At 39.8% G+C, this 17,879-nt stretch overlaps 1 long non-coding RNA gene across 1 annotated transcript; it reads right to left on the bottom strand.

Annotated features, from left to right (window-relative positions):
• Positions 1-14,916: 14,916 nt before the first annotated feature.
• On the bottom strand, positions 14,917-17,572 carry LOC120719023. The gene is made up of 3 exons (XR_005692615.1): positions 16,191-17,572; positions 16,000-16,095; positions 14,917-15,676 (listed from the first exon to the last, which is right to left on the bottom strand). It is a non-coding gene; the product is annotated as an uncharacterized LOC120719023 (long non-coding RNA).
• Positions 17,573-17,879: the final 307 nt, after the last annotated feature.

The raw sequence follows: 17,879 nt of genomic DNA, 5'->3' as shown, positions 1-17,879 counted from the left end.
GAGCCAGGATGATTTGAATTTCCACTTTCCACTTCTGTAGTGAAAACTCTGGAAAAGAGCAATGAAGAAAACGTGTGTTTAGTTAGGGTTGTCTATTTTTTTTAAAAGAGCTGATTTGAGTTCAAGCCTTTTACCTCAGTATAGGAAATTTGTGCTATTCCTTGTTTGCTCATATGCACTATATGGACAACAGTACTGCAGCCACCTATACACTTCAACTAGAGGACTAGCTTGAGCATAGAAACCTGTGTCATGAAGCTCCCTGTGCACAGGTTTTGTGCTGATGTTAATTGTAGAAAAGGTTTGGGACTCTGCAGAACATTGGAGAGCATTGGAGACTGTCATACCCCAGCGCTCTGTAACTTTATTTGGTGGTCATCCACCTGGTGTCTGAGCTGCTTTGATTGATAAGCCTTTTTTTTTTTACAGCTGAACATGGAATATCTAAGAGGGAAGAAATTTCACCAAAGGAGGCGCTGATACCAGTAGCACACTCAGATTTACTACGCTCTTTGGAGTGATCCAGTATTTGACAAATGTTTATGAAGGCAGGCTGAAAGTGCTTTATTTTACACACCTGTGGCCACCAAAGACTAAAAACACCCACATTCAAAGTTTAAGAGGTGTGGTCCAACACTATACCATATAGATATGATGCATCTATACTGGAGCAGAGAGTGTAATGCTGGTTTTAACCTTAGACCCAGAATAGACACAATAATGGAAATACAGTAGATGTTAATGCCAAAGGAATGGCAACCAAAACAGAACCATAATATCTAATAACAGGCTAGCAAATACATATATGTCCTGTAAATATGATTATATGCAGTTCATCCGACTCATAAAACTATGTTGTTTTAAAAAAAAGACGACAAATAAAGCCATGTTGTAATAAAAATGTGTGTGTGATGGGTTCAGTGTAACTTGTATGAAGCTCTTCTTTCTTCATTAACATAAATTACACAGTCAGTAGGGCCTGTATGCAGAATGTGTGATTATTCAGGACAAGCTGACCCTCATACTATAAAACACATTTGCCTTATGAGACTTCATATCACTCTGCAGTTATTTTTTATGCTTCTTACCTGTTTATAATTTGTATCTTAATTCATGTCAAGTTTATTATATTATCTTTGACTTTTCCCCATGACGTTATATTTATTTATTTATCCATAATTTAATTTGAGTTATGAGGGTTTTTTTTCCTCTTTGTCTAAAATTTCTATTGTCACATAAAATCTATTATTTCTTTTCTCTGCTGTATTTTTTCATTTGAGTGTTTGGGCCATCTTTTTTAGCTTTAAACGTTAATCATTACTATTTTCTCCACGGCACATCACGGGCTCGTGTTTTTCAATCCAGCAGCTAAGTACATCTCCCCTAACTCATCATCTGAAAATGTCAATAGCTCATTAGAGGAGGCTCTCTTCTCTTCTGGCTTTTTCATCATTACCTCATTCTCCCTCCTGGTCACTAGCTCCCACATGTCTGCAACACAATGAGTGTGTGTGTGTTTGTGTGTAAGTGCTGATATGGCTGTGTGTTTGTGTCTATGTGCCTGGTCTTTAGAGAGGGGTTGATGGCTGCAGAGGTGTTAGTGATGTTTCAATATCAATTTACTCCAAAGCCCGAGTCTCGGATGGTCTCCCTCTTTACTAATCTAACCCCGTCCTCACCCCCCTGTGATATTTTAGCAGGTCAGTGACCTGAATATGTTTCATGGAGGTGATGCTGAAGAGGCTTTATGCATATCTGTCACCACATTTATGCAGGGTCTTTAATCAGGAGTGTTTCCCATCCTTTTTAAAAGTCTTATATTTCCATCTATATCTATCTTTATGCTCTGCAGGAAGAATAAGATTTATTCTTATATGTTATATACATAATATGTATCAGTGAAGAATTAATTTGACTACTATCTTAGAGAAACAAAGGCAAGCAAAGTGTGTAGTTACGCTGCACATCATTTTTTTTGCTTTTTTCTATGTTACTGTTGGAGCACACCAGGTAGGCAATGTGATCTTTTATTGTGATGCTCAAAGCAGAGACACGAAGCAGCTGCTTGTGTTCTTTGTACACAAAAGGCTTAAAAACTGAGGTGACACACCGTGATGGCGACCTAGCAATGTACGCTGGAGAAAAACCGGTGCACAACAAACCGTATTCATTGACTCTTGATGCCATTATCCACCTTGAATTGGAGTCAAGGCTGCAGAGCACTATGCCGCTGATTTAAAATCCCTAGAGAGCAGAGGGGAGCTCATATTATCACATGACTTTATATTATGGGGATAGAGGAGCATTTTTCCTCATGGGTGAAAACACATTAAGGGCACACGCTGGCCAATAAAGCCTCTCATCCAGTAATGAAACCTTATCCCAGCACTCTTGGCATCGCATGTAGGATAGGTTTACCCTCCTGAGTGCGATGGCCAGTTGCTGCCTCCAGTCACGATTGTGGGCCGACATTGAGGGGAAAAATGGTGGGACAATGAAAAAACAAAAGTGGGGGTTTAGAGGAATGGGTTTCTGCAGCCATGGAAATGCAACACAGAGCATGAAATCAGAGCCACTGGAGATTGCTGCTCGCTCAGTTGTGTCCTCCTCCTTTTCTGCTGACTTGGAGGTTTGTGGGTGTAATGAATACCTTGCCAGGGATTGTGGAGGCTTCCCCGGGCTGCTCTGTATTCACATACAGCTCAACACAAGGTAGACTCTTTGACTGTACAGATGGATGTTTGGATATTTTTTCTGTTCTCCTGCTCTGCTATTTGATGAAATTCATTGCTTGTGGAAAAAGAGTTTTATTGAGAGCTGGCTTGGTTTCATAATCTGCCCACACTGCACAGTGGAGATAAATCAGCTCAGAGAAAACCAGTTTCTTAGACTTCCAGTGCACACCTTGGTTACACCGTGTCTTTGGTGAAACAAGAACAAAAACACCAGCAAATACACAATTCAGTAATTAATTATCCACTTACACTGTAGCTTTTCCTGATGTGTCTATCAAGGACATCACAAAATGGATTTATAATTTCTCTTTTTCACAATAGCCTTCATTAACAAGCTGTGTATAATCCTACCAGCTCTTCCATTTCTAACACTCAGCAACATACTCGAATTACAAATAATACCTTTTAGTGTTTGGAGAACTTGTGTATTAAACTGTATAACTGCATGTAAAGTAGTTAAACTGGTCTTGGACTACTCATCATCTCCCTTAGTTTTTGCGAAGCAGTACTGATCATATTTGGAAACGAGCTGTAGTAAAGCAGCCTACATCCACAAACTTTGACACACATCACTGAATTAGTGCTAAATAACAAGAGTAATACAACAGAAGAACTTCTCTCACCAAAACTTGAAAATACATTTCTTGGATAGTCTCTACCCACTTATATGTAAAATAATAACATTAGGTCCTGGCAGAGAAACGTTTTCCCACAGACTTCTAGTCTTTTTGCAGGTTCCTGTCTTCATGTGGGTCTTTTAAAAGAATGCAGGTTTAAGGCATTTCCACATTGGCTTTACTTTTCAGACCTGGAATCTACATCCATCTTTTATATTGTCTGTGAAGCAACTTCAAGTAGCCACTCCAAGAACTGTTTTTGCACTTCTGCACTGGCTTCAGTTTTCAGCCCCGAAGGGTGCTGCTTGAGCCCACGACATGCTCCAGTTTCATGTGCTGATGGTAACCGAGATCAGAAGAGAAAAACTCAAACTGTAAATGTAATAGTGAATAGCTTCAATGCTGCTATGATGTTAAATGCCAGTATTTCATGCAATCTTTCAACGAGATATTAAATTACTTTTGTAAAAAATAAAAACAGACCAATAAAAACAGATTTTATTATTAATATTTTGATTCATGACCACACTGAAGAAATCCATTTACCCTAAATCCATCTCCAGACTCATGTGCCTCATGTCAAAGGGTGGGAGGAAGAGGAGGTTGCGGCCAACTGGCTTCTCATCACAGAGTTCTCATCACCACTCCTCCACACACACAATAATAACTGTGTCGTAGTCCTCATGTGGCTCTCTACACACAGAAAGATGACTGCTCTGAATACTGAACGGCTTATTGGAGCATGATTACACACTAAAAGACCCGCAGCTAAATATCACCCACATGAACAGCCATTTTCCCCCCAACAATAGCTAATTGAACACAGTATGCAGCTTTTCAAAGGCGGCGCTGGGGCCTATTGAAACGGCGCAGGTTGATATTTCATTCAAAAGGGGCTCTCAAGAACTGAGTATTCACAGCTGTTGTGCGTGTTAAGTGGTCTGAATGGCTCTAATTTCCTGTAGTACAGTGAGGACTGGGTACAATGCTCCTGGTATGTTACTTAGGAGCTCCAAACTGCGAAAGATTTCGACAGATGATCCTGCAGAGTCACAAGGATACACAGTGTTGTATAAACAAAGCACGTGAGGCACATCATGATCAAATTCTGCATCAAAAGAAAAACAATTGCATAAAAGTAAAGCCATCGCCTCTGAGAGCCTATTAGTGTCCAGACATGAGTCAAGAGAAGATGATCATACACCAACTGAGCACTTAAAAGCTTGATTTTTGAGTAAGAAACAACAGGAGCTAACACCAGACAACAGCACAGTTTTGTCCTTTACCATGAAAACATCAAAGTTGTCCTTGATAAAACAGAACACACAAAGAAGCACCAATTAAATGAAATATTTTTTAAGACCACAAATCACCAAGAGGCTCATATCCTCTCTAGCACAACAAATATTCACCAGGATAAGCCTTATCTTTGAAGTACTTGTTGCAGAGCTGTTGCACTGAATTGCATAACTTCTCACTGTGCCGTAGTGTCTTACTGTAGCTCTCACTTACTAATAACCACCCAGCTTTTTGGTACGACAGCCCAGCATGGAGTCTGAATATCTGAAGATTCTGCATTGAAATTCAACAAATCTGCTTCTATGGCGCCAATCAGCCAAAACTGGGATCCTTCTCCAAGTGTGTAATATCTCTGTAGAGCCCTGCTGCACAGAGTGTGTGTTTGTGTACGCAACAGCTTTTAAACTGCATGTGTGTGTATGTGATTTTCATTTCATATTAGCTGGATTGTTGTGTTAGATTGTACTAAAAGATGCTCTGTGGAGGTGGATATTCAGTCTCTTCAGTTATTGTACTTTGTTTTGAATCTCTTTTTTAAAACAATTATCCAATGGTAACAATGTATTTAAAATATAATACAACAAATAATGTTAGGTGGAGGTTCCAGCCTCACCGCGACCTTGATAAGGGTAAGTGGAAAAGAACGACTACATGAATAGAAATCAGTACCCTCAACTTGAAATCTTAAAATATGTATTGGGACAAATGTCCAACAATAAATAAGTAGAATACCTACCAGTAAGTTCTGGTTTACTGTTTGTTTTTAGCTTCCCATTTAATATTAAAGTGAATTACAGATGGAGTTGATAAGTTAGCTAGCTAGCTAGTGCTAGTGCTAGCTAAAAATTCCTCAGTTCTGTCCTTTTGTCCAAATATGGTCACGTCCAGTCTAAAAACAACGACAAAAACAATGAGTATGGTAAAAAATGCAAACTTGGTAGCAATGTCCATCTGATACATACATCCTATAATTCATAGGAGTTTGGTGCTCCTCCTGCTTGAAGGTCGATGGAAGCTAATTTTAGCTTCTAGGGGTTTCTGTCAGTCTGTCTGCTCCTATCATGTTTTCATTTCTACAATGATACGATATGGGCTTTGTGCAGGCTGTAGAGGCTCTAATGTATTCACTAACTATGGCAGAGAGGCACTGACAGCAGCTTATTTTAATAGTGGATATTTTACTGAGACATTTAAAATTTGAACAGCTAGCTAAACATTGAGATTTAGTCATTCTCATGGTTCTTATCACAGTTATTCTACCTGAATGCTTAAGTAGTAATAGCTGCAGTTGTTACTACACAGAGCTTCTGCTGTCAGTTACTACATTAATATGCACATTAGTTTTCCTAAACTTTGATGACATCTGGTACATCTGAAACATGCTTATTTGTTGTTTATTTCTGATTTCCTGCGTTGGTGCAGGTTTATCTTTGGTTCTTCTACATCCAACAAATATTGTATAAACCAGGCAACGGGTGGAGATTAATGTGATTTTTTTCTCTGTTTAAAATCTCATTTTACAATGAAAGTTCAAAGAGAGCTGCTCTTTAAAAATGAAAGATGACAGAGGTAGCACAGCATTCTCTTTGTGTTGAGTAACTACCGGCGAGTATTGATTGGAAACATTGAGGTTACGTTTTTAAAAATATGTTGCTTTTTGTAAAACTACCCTGTCACATGCTAAAAGTCTATAGCCATGCTGTGATGCACAAGGTTACATCATCATGCTAACATTATAACATAACTACTGTGGGCATGCTGATGCCACTGTCTGACATGTTCATCTGTATAGTGAAATTTTCTGGGACATTTCATGCCGAAACACAAAACACTCCACAATTGACTGTACCGTGCAACCTTTCAATGCATTTTTAGGGTGAGTCTTATTACTGTTTCATGAACAAAATACATGCGAAGCTAAAAGCAAGATGATGGTAAGTTTTAGTGAGATGTCTGTTAAGATTGGGGACATACTGAGGGGAGTTTAAGGGGACATGGGCATTTTCTGGTTCACACAGTTCAGTTGTGAGGACAGCTCGTTTGGATGTCAAAGAACAAAGCAGCTCTAGTTTCTGCTGGGGGGAAATCCTTGATTAGTGGCTGCACTGTGGCTTCGCAACGAGTGGGCTGTTCATGTTCACAAAGGCAAATTGGCTAAGATGGCCATGAAAGAAGACTTAATTTCTCTCCTTGGATGGATTTTCCTTTTGGCTTTTGTGGCCCAGATAAGCATATGAAAGCTTCTGTTCCTTTCAGTGTGCACACGTGTTTCTGCTGAAGATGCACTGATGTTTGAAACTGTGTCATCTGCTAACATCATCAGAGCACAGCGAAACTCCATTGGGAACATCACACCGGCAACAGAGTTTAAACTCAGTGCTTAGACGAGAGCAATGCTGCATCCAGCTCCACTAAAATAATCGAGTCTTTGCTTGAATTACCACCTTCGTTTGGTATTTACCTCATTAAAGACTAATTTGAGTGAACTTGAAAGAGGTTTGGATGAAAAACAAAGAGGTACACCATCCCCTCATCATTTTCTCTGGGCCTCTGGGCATTGGGTTTATGGTCTGAGTTCCTGCTTTGTAAATAAACAGCCACTGTTCTGCTTTTACTTCACCAAAGGGAATATTTTCATCGAGTTTAATGAATGTGAATCTGCGCTTGTACATGTGTGTTTGGGACTTTATGTGGGTCTAATTAATGTTTTAGTTGACTTATGTGTCTACTAGAGTGTTTGTGTACATGCAGGCATTTTGGGTGTGCTGTGCGAATGAGCCCGTGCGGTTGTCTGGTTTCCCTGCAAATAATAGCAGTCATTTTTCAGACAGCCACCAAAAATATATTCAGTCACTTTTTAAAAGGACTTGTCATGTTTAACACACCGTGCTGCTTTTTTCAAAGACGAGAACTGTTAATAGCAACAATTGCATCTGTCAGTGTGTTATTATTATTAACAACATATACGAGGCTTAATTGTTTAGGTGCTGAAAATGGTAAAATGACACAACATTTCTGCAAGAGTGTATGCACAATAGTGAGCACTGTGGGTGAGGAACAATACGTGTGTCTGTCACTCATTTTGCAGTGTTACAGCTCAGTCACAGCTGCGAGAATGAAGACGGGCCCCATTAAATTCAGACAAGCAAGGCTGGAGGAGCTTGGAGGGGGGGGGGATGGTAGCAGCTACAGGGTTTTTTTTAATAACCCACTGTCACATGTCCTTTCTGCACCTTGTGCTGCCATCGCCTCTCTCTCCTCCAGTGTTGCTGGAGATGCGGTGAGCACTGAGAGCACTCCATCTGCCACCGCATCCAAATATGATCCACACATGCTATCAGACAGTTTTATCAATGATAAATAGGGTATTTAAAAAAAACAAAACAACCCACAATGAAGCCGGGGGAAGGATAACAAACAAAAGCATTATCAATCATACAGTAGGAGGGCATAATTTCTCGTGATGAGGCGTCCTGTTTTGTAAATGTTGGCTAATGTGAGGCTCGATGAAAATATTCCCTTTGGTGAAGTAAAAGCAGAACAGTGGCTGTTTATTTACAAAGCAGGAACTCAGACCATAAACCCAAAGCCCACAAGCCCAGAGAAAATAACCTTTGAGCCACTGTGTCAAAATACACCACACTCATCTACTAGTAAGAGCCCTGCATTAAATTAGAAATATCATTATAATAGAATAACATAAGGCAGAAATAGAGTTTTTACTACTCCAATGAGCTTGAAAATCAATATTCTGTGGGACCACCTTTATTCTTCAACACAGCCTGAACCCCCTTAAGCAAATTTCTGTGTAATTCCTTTCTGTAGTCTTCAGGAATAGTTCTCCAGGCTTCTGGAAGAAGATTCAAAGCTCTTTATTGGATGTTGTCTGCCTCTATTTCTGTTCTCTATCATTCTCTCTATCAGTAATGTTGATGTTTGAGCTCTGCGAGGACCATCCATGACTGATATTGTTCCAGTGTGTTTTTCTATTCAGGTATGATTTTACTGCATTGGAATTGGGTTTGGAGTCACAGGCATAATGAAAAAGCTGTTTTAAATCAGATGCTTCCCACATGTTACTACGTGATGGATCAAAATACTTTTCTTCATTTATAATGTGTCCCTATTTTTACAAGATCCCACTGTCTCACATGGAGACCAGGACATACTGCAGACCACACTGAGATATGCCAGGCTGTCAGAAGGTTTTTGGGAATCACCTTAGTGGTGCAAAGGGCTCTTTTGTGCCTGTCAAACTGTGTTATCTTTGGTGTTTTTATAGATTATAAAAAAAAGGAAAAGAAATAGGAACAAGTTATGGGATTCTGCAACTGGCTGCTAGTGACAAAATGCCTAAAGACGCAATTAAAAAATTGCTAAGCTATCTGTTATGTGTAGACACAACACTGATTGATCCCTTGAGTTAGAAGTCTTTTATGCCTAAAGGATAGGTGAGTGTCAAGTGGTTTAATAAACCCAAAAAGAAATCAGTTACAGTATACAAAGCTCACTGCAGTTTGTTATAAAAAGTACAATAATGTTACAGTAACATAAATATTTACTAGGGGTGCAACGATATTCGTATCGATATTGAACCGTTCGATACAGTGCTTTCGGTTCGGTACGCATATGTATCGAACAATACAACATTTGTAATTTATTTTATCAATTTTCCTTCTGACGATGCTGTCTGTGTTGAGCGCTCAGTGAATCTGTGTTCGACTACTCCGCCTAGGCTGCACTGTCGAGCGCAGATCCACTGAGCGCTCAACACAGACAGCATAGTCAGAAGGAAGAGCGCAGGGCAAGCTAGCGAGACAGAAGTTAAGCTCTACTTGCAACATTCAGATCTGGCGTTTGGAATTATTTTGGTTTTCATGTGACGTATGACCGTGAAGGTAAGCGAGTCATGGACTAAAGTAAAACAGTATGTTGGATGTGCCATGCAATGCTCAATTACATTGGTGTGAACTAGTGTGTTAGCGCAGTTAGCTCGTTAACGTGTTTGCCGTGTAGCCCCATGCACGGAGCGATCGGCGGTAGCTCGTTAACGGAGATTTGCCGTGTTGTGGCGTTAAGGTCATTTCAACGAGATTAACCTGAAAGCACTAGTGGGAACACAACGAATATGACTGCACATTTACGCCGACATCATCCTAGTGCAAAGACAAAAACAACAAGCATGCTACTAACTTTAGCCGAGTCATTTAGACAGCTGTTAGCACATGATTCTCCTTATGCTGCTGAGAATATAGCCCAGAAGAAGCGGATAGTATAGCTTTTATTTTGGAAAGAGCCATTTCTCTGTAATAAACTCTCTTTTCCAAAGATGAGTGATTCCTCAATCAGATACAGGGCTTGCAATATCGCTAGCCCGACGTCCCGGAGCTAGCGATTTTTTCAGTCGGGCTACCAAAATCTATCTCTTCCCTGCCCGTCGGGCTATTGTAGGAAAAATATATGTCAATGCTTTTGCATTCTTTCAGAAATGTAGCTGGGTAATTATGTCATTGGCATCGGTGAGCCACTGTCAATATGTGACATATTGAAGTCGCGTTTGAATTTGCGCTTGTTTTTTTGCTTTCACTTTGCAATCGTGCGAACTGTGTATAGAGAGCGACAGCACTGATCTGTGAGTGATGATAATTTGTGCACCAATTCCTCTGACATCGTCTTATTAATCGTTAGCTTACTATGCAAACATGACAAGTGAAATCTCCTGCAGCAAGCTTAAACATGTGAGAGGTTGATCGCGCAGAGAATCGCTGAGCTTATGTGAGTGAGCGTGTAAAAGCATTTCAGTTCTGCTGAGCCAAATAAGACAGGTCAGGGTGAAGAAGTGACAGCCAAAGAAAAGCTTACCACAAAACGGAGAAGTTATGACAAATCAGACTATAAGGCAAAAAGAAAGTGCAGCTTTATGGTTTCATGGACAAAAGAATTTCTGTGGCTGCAATATGATGAGCTAAATAACCAGGGCTGCACATAAGTGGTCCACAGGTGCGCATTCGCTGTCAAAATAAAAAACATGCACAAGGGTTAGGGTTAAATTTAAAAACTGTACTTTTGAGTTAAAATATATATTTATAATTTTAATAAATGACAAATTAAAAATGCATGAACATTTTTTTTGTATCGAAAAAATATCGAACCGTGACACCAAAGTATCGAACCGAACCGAACCGTGAATTTTGTGTATCGTTGCACCCCTAATATTTACATATGTACAGAAATTCTACTTGGATACTTGAGGGAATGTACTTCCTCCACTGCAAAGAAAAAGGCTCTTTATAAAGGCAGGTGTATGTGCCAGACATGTGAAAAATAAAGTTTTGATATGAATACCTCTTTTTGTTGAGTATGGAGACAGACTGAGAGGTTATTTGAACCAGAGTAACCCAGGAGAGCGACGACACTGCGAAGCTCTGTCTGCTGAACACACGTTGAGCTATGTTTTCATGTTGCCCCGAGCAGCAACTGGTTAATAAAGCCAGTAGGACAGTCTGTAACACTATGAGCCCCCTGGGGACAGGCTGACTGCACAGACACGCATACCGACATGGGCATGCAGTAAACACACAATCACACACACTTACAGGTTCATGTGCGTGCACATAAAGGACAGGCGTGCACTCAAGCGAAGGGCTTTCGTGTGTGTGTGTGTGTGTGTGTGTGCATATGCACACAGGCATGCATAGGTATGGCAGCTGAGAGCATCTCAGGCCATGCAAAGCTTTAATATTTCAATTTTACACCTGACTGCAGTGATGCATAAAGAGTTTGGGGGATCTTGCTTAGGAAAACGAATATCCATTGTGACTATGAGCTATTTTTATGTGACCTTTGTGGTTTGTTGGAGCCTCATGTTGCTATTTTCTGCTCACTGAGGGTCTCAGTACTGCATAAAACATTCCCCTAAAAACAATCAATATCAATCACCTCACCCTGCAGCTTTCTCACAACTGATAAAATTTCAGGTAAACTTCAGACCTGATGTCTGGCTTATTTTGTTATGTGGCATTGAACACTTTATTATGTATCTCCAAACTGGTGGCAAATAAATACACAGCACTTTAAATTTTGCATATTCAATTAAATTCAGCCATAAGCGAGAGTACCGATTTCCTGACTCATTTTCTTGTTCAAATAGGGCAGTGAAAGCCTAAAGGTTAGAAAAAAGTGTGTTTGTGACGTGTGTGTGTGTGTGTGTGTGTGCCAACTGGAAATAAATGGGGGATCGTACGAATGAGTAACTCTCTCCCATAGCACAGTGGTGCCTTTGAGCAAGTCACACAACGGTACAGCGTTGTGATGTTCATGGCCAGTGCCCCTGGTTCCTGTTTGTAGCTGGCCTTCATTTTTCTGTTTTTAGTAGAGTTTTGTGGATTTCTATTAGAGTTGTTTGTTGTTTTTCACTCATTTGTACTCATTACAGGATTGTGGCTGATGTTTTTCAAGGATCAGTTGAGGTATTGATCCTCTGCTATACAGACCATACACACCATTTGATAAACTGCAGGGTTTTCACTTTGTCGATGTCAAGCACATAAATCACTTAACTATGCAGTGTATACAGTGTGTTTCTGCCAGCTGCATCACGCCAGCTGCAGTTGCTGTCCACAGCACTAATTATGTTAGCATGATGATATAATCTTGTAAAGAACCAAAACTAGCTTGTATCAGAATGAAGGAAAGTAAAAAATACGGAGAAGGATAAAAACAAGTCATGATCCATGACTCGTGTTTAGTGACGATGCGCCTGCTGATTGAAGTAGCCGCATGAAATCTGAAGTGTTCAAGGGCAACGTTTGCTCAGAATCTGAAAAATGCAAAAGCAACCAGAGTTTCTTAAGGCAGCGAAACTGGATTACCAAGTCAGTCACCTGATCTCAGATCATCAGTTCGTGCTGGTCAGTTACTCAGGATAAAACTAAGAACAGAGAGATCTGCAAATAATTAGCCACTGAGGGTAGCTGCTGTAAAGGTCTTGCAGAGCATCTGAAAAGAGGAAATGCAGTATTTGGGTTCTAGGCTCCAGATTGACTGCAAAGGAATTACACCCAAGTATTAAAAGCAATTCTGTTTTTTAAAAGATTATGTTAGTTGTTAAATAATTTTGAGTCTCTGAAAATGTTTAAGAGCTACTGCAATGCTTTGGTAAACGTATTAAATTAAAGCTAAAAGTCTGCAATTCAATCACACTTTGATTGTTTGTCATAAATTAGTTAAATTAATTAAATTTATTGATTAATTTAATGAATTCCTGGAACCGGTTGTCTTTTTATTTTTTTACATCAACATGTCATATTTTAGATTTGCTGAATAGCCATGAATAGATTCTTGAGCAGTAAATATCCATCCAACAATGGCTATGAAGAATTACTTTTGTAGTCTATTAATAAGGAACAACATACGTCTAAGTATCCTACAGCTACAGCTAAAAAAAATTAAAAATTATACCACATAGAGAATTGTGAATTGAATTAAAATCAAACAAAGAAATCCAAAAAACAAGCCGACCAAACCTCTGCCTTTTTTGTGCATAATATAGAGTTATTTCCTCAAAATTTCAAATCATTTTCTCGGATGTTTGAGTGAGTAAATCTAAATTTTGAGATAATGACCCAAAAGTTTGACTTATGTACGTCAAATCTGTTTTTCTTTCAGTGGTGGACAAAAGCATCTATACAGCCTATCGTGGAGAATTTAGGTGAATGCATTTCAGATGTAGCTCCTGTTTGGATCCATTGCTACCACTCTGCCCACCTCCTATACAAAACTAGCAAACAAGAGTGGGGAGGGAGGTGGGCGGGGTCATCCCTATGAGACCCCTCTTAGAAAATGTGGATTTTTATTTATAGACATTCATTTAACTTTCATAGTCCTACCCAACAAAAAAATTCAACCCCTGCAACACTCTGGAGAAACCACAGACACGGCAAACCTGCTGACAACTCCACAGAGCCATTAGCATGGCCGTTCTCTTCTTACATGCTTACAGCAGTGAGATGTGAGCAATGTGGATTAACTATTTAAATGCAGAGAAATGGTTTCAGACAAGCAGGGCAACGTTAGATCTACATTTCACTTAAAGCAAATATTTTTTGACGTTACAAAAATATTCTGAGAAGGCAGGAAAATAAATGTGGTAAAATACATCTATCGGTCACTGGGTCACCTACTTAGAGGAGCTGTTTGGAAAATCCTGTCACAGTTGCAGAGTGTTGGACTTTTGACTTCTTCTACAGTCATGACACATAAATGAATTTCTCTGGGTGCAAGTCAAGAGACTCCCCCATTTGGGGATAACCACATGAATTTCAGCTGTGATGACACAGAAAAGAAAGCCATGACACAGAAAACCCCCCAGCTGAGATTGTAGCCTAATGGGTTAGTGTTCCAGTGATGTGCCTTTCTGCACCAGGAGATGATGTGATGTAAGGCTACACAACAGCAGCTCTCAGCCAGCAGTGTAATAGTGCCCTGGTCTGCCTTCATATTGCTCCAGCAAAGAAAGCCTTCTTGCATATTCATGTGCAGAGGGAAAAGGATTTTGTTGCACTGAGAAAATAGTAAAAGTCTGATGTTAAATGTTTAATGGCTGCTGCTTTGCTGAACTTTCAGGATGAACCATGAGGAGATGAAGGTCCAGATGGAAGAAGTGCAAGTTTCCCCAGGGAACCCCTTCCTCCTCTAAAGCATGACACAAATAGTCTTTGTAAGATACCCAGCAACACCACAAACAGATAATGTTTCTGTCCCCAATTTTGCAATAAGGAAGCTCTCGTTCCTGTCACTTTGAAACATGACAGAGTTCCCTGCTGTCTGATGAGACAAATGGCAGAATGTCATCCACAGGAAGTGCTAAAATTATTCCTTTAAACTCCTGATCCACATTTTTCCTGTTTCAAGTGCTTCCCGGAGGATTGCACTTGTAGCTCATGTCATGTTACATGAGTTCTGGGTAATTAAGTTCATCAAAAATTCATGTACAACTTGGTACAACTGTGCAAGTTGTACAACTTATGTGACAAATTGTGATTTAAGGATATAAGAATAAAGCTGGTTTCATTTGAAAATTCTTTACATGGGTTATCTTTAGCATTTACTTTGAAGCTCCATTAGTTTTATAAGCCATAAGCAGACAAACATCACCCAGTGTGGACATCAGAAGTCACCCCAGAAAAAATGTGAATGTCAGAAATGATCCTGTGTGACAAACTGACCTTTAGTGAACATTTCTGTTTAGTCCTTAAGACCATCTCGTAATGACTTTCTAATTAAAAGTGGCCACATTCTTATTTTTTCTTACACATTTATTTATTATTATTAAAAAAGGACACTTATTTAAAACTCATAACAAAAGATGTAAATTTGATAAGAGATTAAACACACCTAAAATTGTGTTTTCTGAGTTTCTCTTTTTCTTTTCTTTGTGTGAAGATACAGCTCCACTCTTCAGGGAGGGTCACCATGAGTGTGAGAGGATATTTTGGGGGTCCTTGGCAGCTGTATTCTCCTCTGACTTTAGTCTTAGCTTCACCACTCTGGGTTTGCTCCAGATCAAACTGAAGTGCCCTGTAATCGCTACCCGCAGCAGCTGCACTGGCTCTGGGCAGGGCTCTGTCGCACTGTGCTGAACCGCTCCACAAAGTTAAAAAGCCATATGTTTAATTTGGGAAGTATGTGGGGACGTTGATCACAGGGCTGGGCAGCGTTGAGGTAAACTGGGGGTCATTCATTACCCTGTGCTTTGCACACATGCTGCATACCCACACACACGCACATACAGGGACACACTCACATCCTCTGCCCTCACTTCTCATCAGGCTTCAGCATGTACTGCTGTTCCTCCTCAGGGGTAGTAGTGAATGTCTCATCTCATCCTGTCATCATCCTCCTCCTCCTCCTCCTCTTCTTCTTGCTCTCCCACCTCATATTTAGATTAAAATAAAGGGCAGATATGCTTCTCCTTCTTTCCCTTGAGTCCTCTTTCACCTTTGCTTCTTCTTACAGGGTGTATTTCTCATTTTCAGAGCAGGATTCAATAAAAACAAAGATAAAATCTTACTATGTTTCATTTACGGTACTAACAACATGATGGTCACTGTATTTATCTTCCTCAGCCCATCTGCCTGCTTCTTTTGACATCTTATGTGCAACAAGGATTGAAAGTATCCCAGTATATTATAGAGTTTACAATCACCCTAACGTAAGACTGCAACCAGCAATACATTCTAGCTACAAGTTAGCTTGTTATTATGAATTCATTATGTTTCTATTAAAATCCAGCTAGACCAGCCAAATAAGTCCAGCATAGTTTCATATACAGTAGCTTCTCTCTTTACCTGAGGCATCTCTATGTTTACAACCGTGGCCACACTTCCTGCCCCATCTTCCCTGCAGCAGTCTCTCAGACCTGCAGGCTAACAGCCTCACCTTAACTGACAGAATTCAAAAAGTCCCAGAAATATCATCATCGCCATAAAAGATGTTTTTCTAACTGCATTTTAATTGTTGGCAAAAAGCTTGACATTACCTTTGCAAGAAGAAAAGTGAAGACAAGGTGTACAGACATGCATGCCAGGTATCTGCATACACCTTGCCTGTGCTGGTAAGTATACCCCTGCACGTTTCCTGGAATAACAGAAGTGATTTTGCCACCAGGTTTAACCCTGCCAGTTGAACATTTTTGAAATTAACATTTAGAAAAGTTGGACAATACATTATGACAGATGAATAAATTGTCAAGCAAATAAATATAATATGAAAAATAGAGAGGTGTGATGGTTCACAGCTAGAAGGTTCCCCAGCTGACCTCCCGGTGTTGCACAGTTTGCACATTCTGCCTGTGCCTGCGTGGGGGTTTCAGTTTCCTCCCACACTCCAAAGACATGCTTGTTAGGTTATTTGGCGATGCTAAACCTGCTGTAGGCGAGGATGAAGTGTGAATGGTTGTCTTTCTCTCTGTATGAGTGAAGTGTTTCACTGGGCCAGAGTTTATGCTACCATTTGCTGATTGTCAGGAAGATTTTTTCGATTCTTGCCTTATGTCTGTACTTTTAGAGAAGACTAGGTTGTTTGTTTCACTCAATTTGAAGAATTCACTTCTTTGTGTGAAATAAACATCACCTCAATACCATCAAGAAACTTTGGTATGTTATTTTCCCTACAAGAATCAGAATCAGTCACTTCAGTTCATATTTATCACCTATTCATCTGCACCCCACCTGCAATGGCTCTTCATCCTTCCCAATGGTTTAAGGACTACTGTGCTAAGATAAGGTAACTAGCTTTGGTTCTAAGTTTGAAAAGAAGTACATTACTTTTTTCTTTAAGTTGCATTTCAGTTTGACTTCTGCCTACAGACTGTGCTTTCAAATATATCAGCATAAGGGATATGAAAAATTAGTTAACTCATCCTCACCATCTTCTACTTCTTTTGTTAGCCATTATTTTTAGACCGATCTTTAGATTTCTACACATTTTAGAGCAGAGGTGTCAAACTCCAGCCCTCACGGGCCAGTGTCTTGAAACTTTTCCATGCGTCCCTGCTGCAACACACCTGATTAAAATTAGTAGGTCATTAGCAACTATAGAACCTGACTGCATGCTGAGGTGGCACTTCAGCCATTTGATTCATGTTACAGCAGCTCGTGAGTGAATGAACATGGTGCAATAAAGTAGTTTTAGAAGTAAATGTTTCCAAAAACTTACATTTATTTAAAGTTGCCTGAGTAGGTTAGGGGTTGCTACCTCAGCATGTAGTCAAGTTCGATAGTCTTGCTAATGACCTACTAATTTTATTCAGCTGTGTCCCAGAAGGGGCACATTTAAAAGTTTCAAGACACCAGCCCTCGAGGACTGGAGTTTGACACCCCTGATTTAGAGTCATATATAAGAAATGTGACGATACAGGTTTTAGCCAGAAATTTACCCTTGACATAGAAAGTTTCCATATTTCTATCCTGCAGGTAACCGAACTGCAAGGAACTACACAAATGCAGTTATGTTTTTGTCGTATTTATGCTTGTTTCTTATTTATAGATGCTCCCCTAACAGACAACATTTGAAATTTTCTAATCTAATGCATATTCAGCATTGTTCACAGACGAAGCCTTCTTGGGAGCACGAAAGAAATTTCATTAAACTCTAATTTCAGCATCATTTACATGGAAATACACAGATGTAACAGACGCTGCAGTGCCCACACTTCGTTCTGCAGCAG

Source organism: Simochromis diagramma, unplaced genomic scaffold (assembly GCF_900408965.1).
Source record: "Simochromis diagramma unplaced genomic scaffold, fSimDia1.1 OVJJ01000320.1, whole genome shotgun sequence".
In the NCBI taxonomy this organism is placed as follows: domain Eukaryota; kingdom Metazoa; phylum Chordata; class Actinopteri; order Cichliformes; family Cichlidae; genus Simochromis; species Simochromis diagramma.
This window is presented reverse-complemented; position numbering and strand designations above follow the sequence as displayed.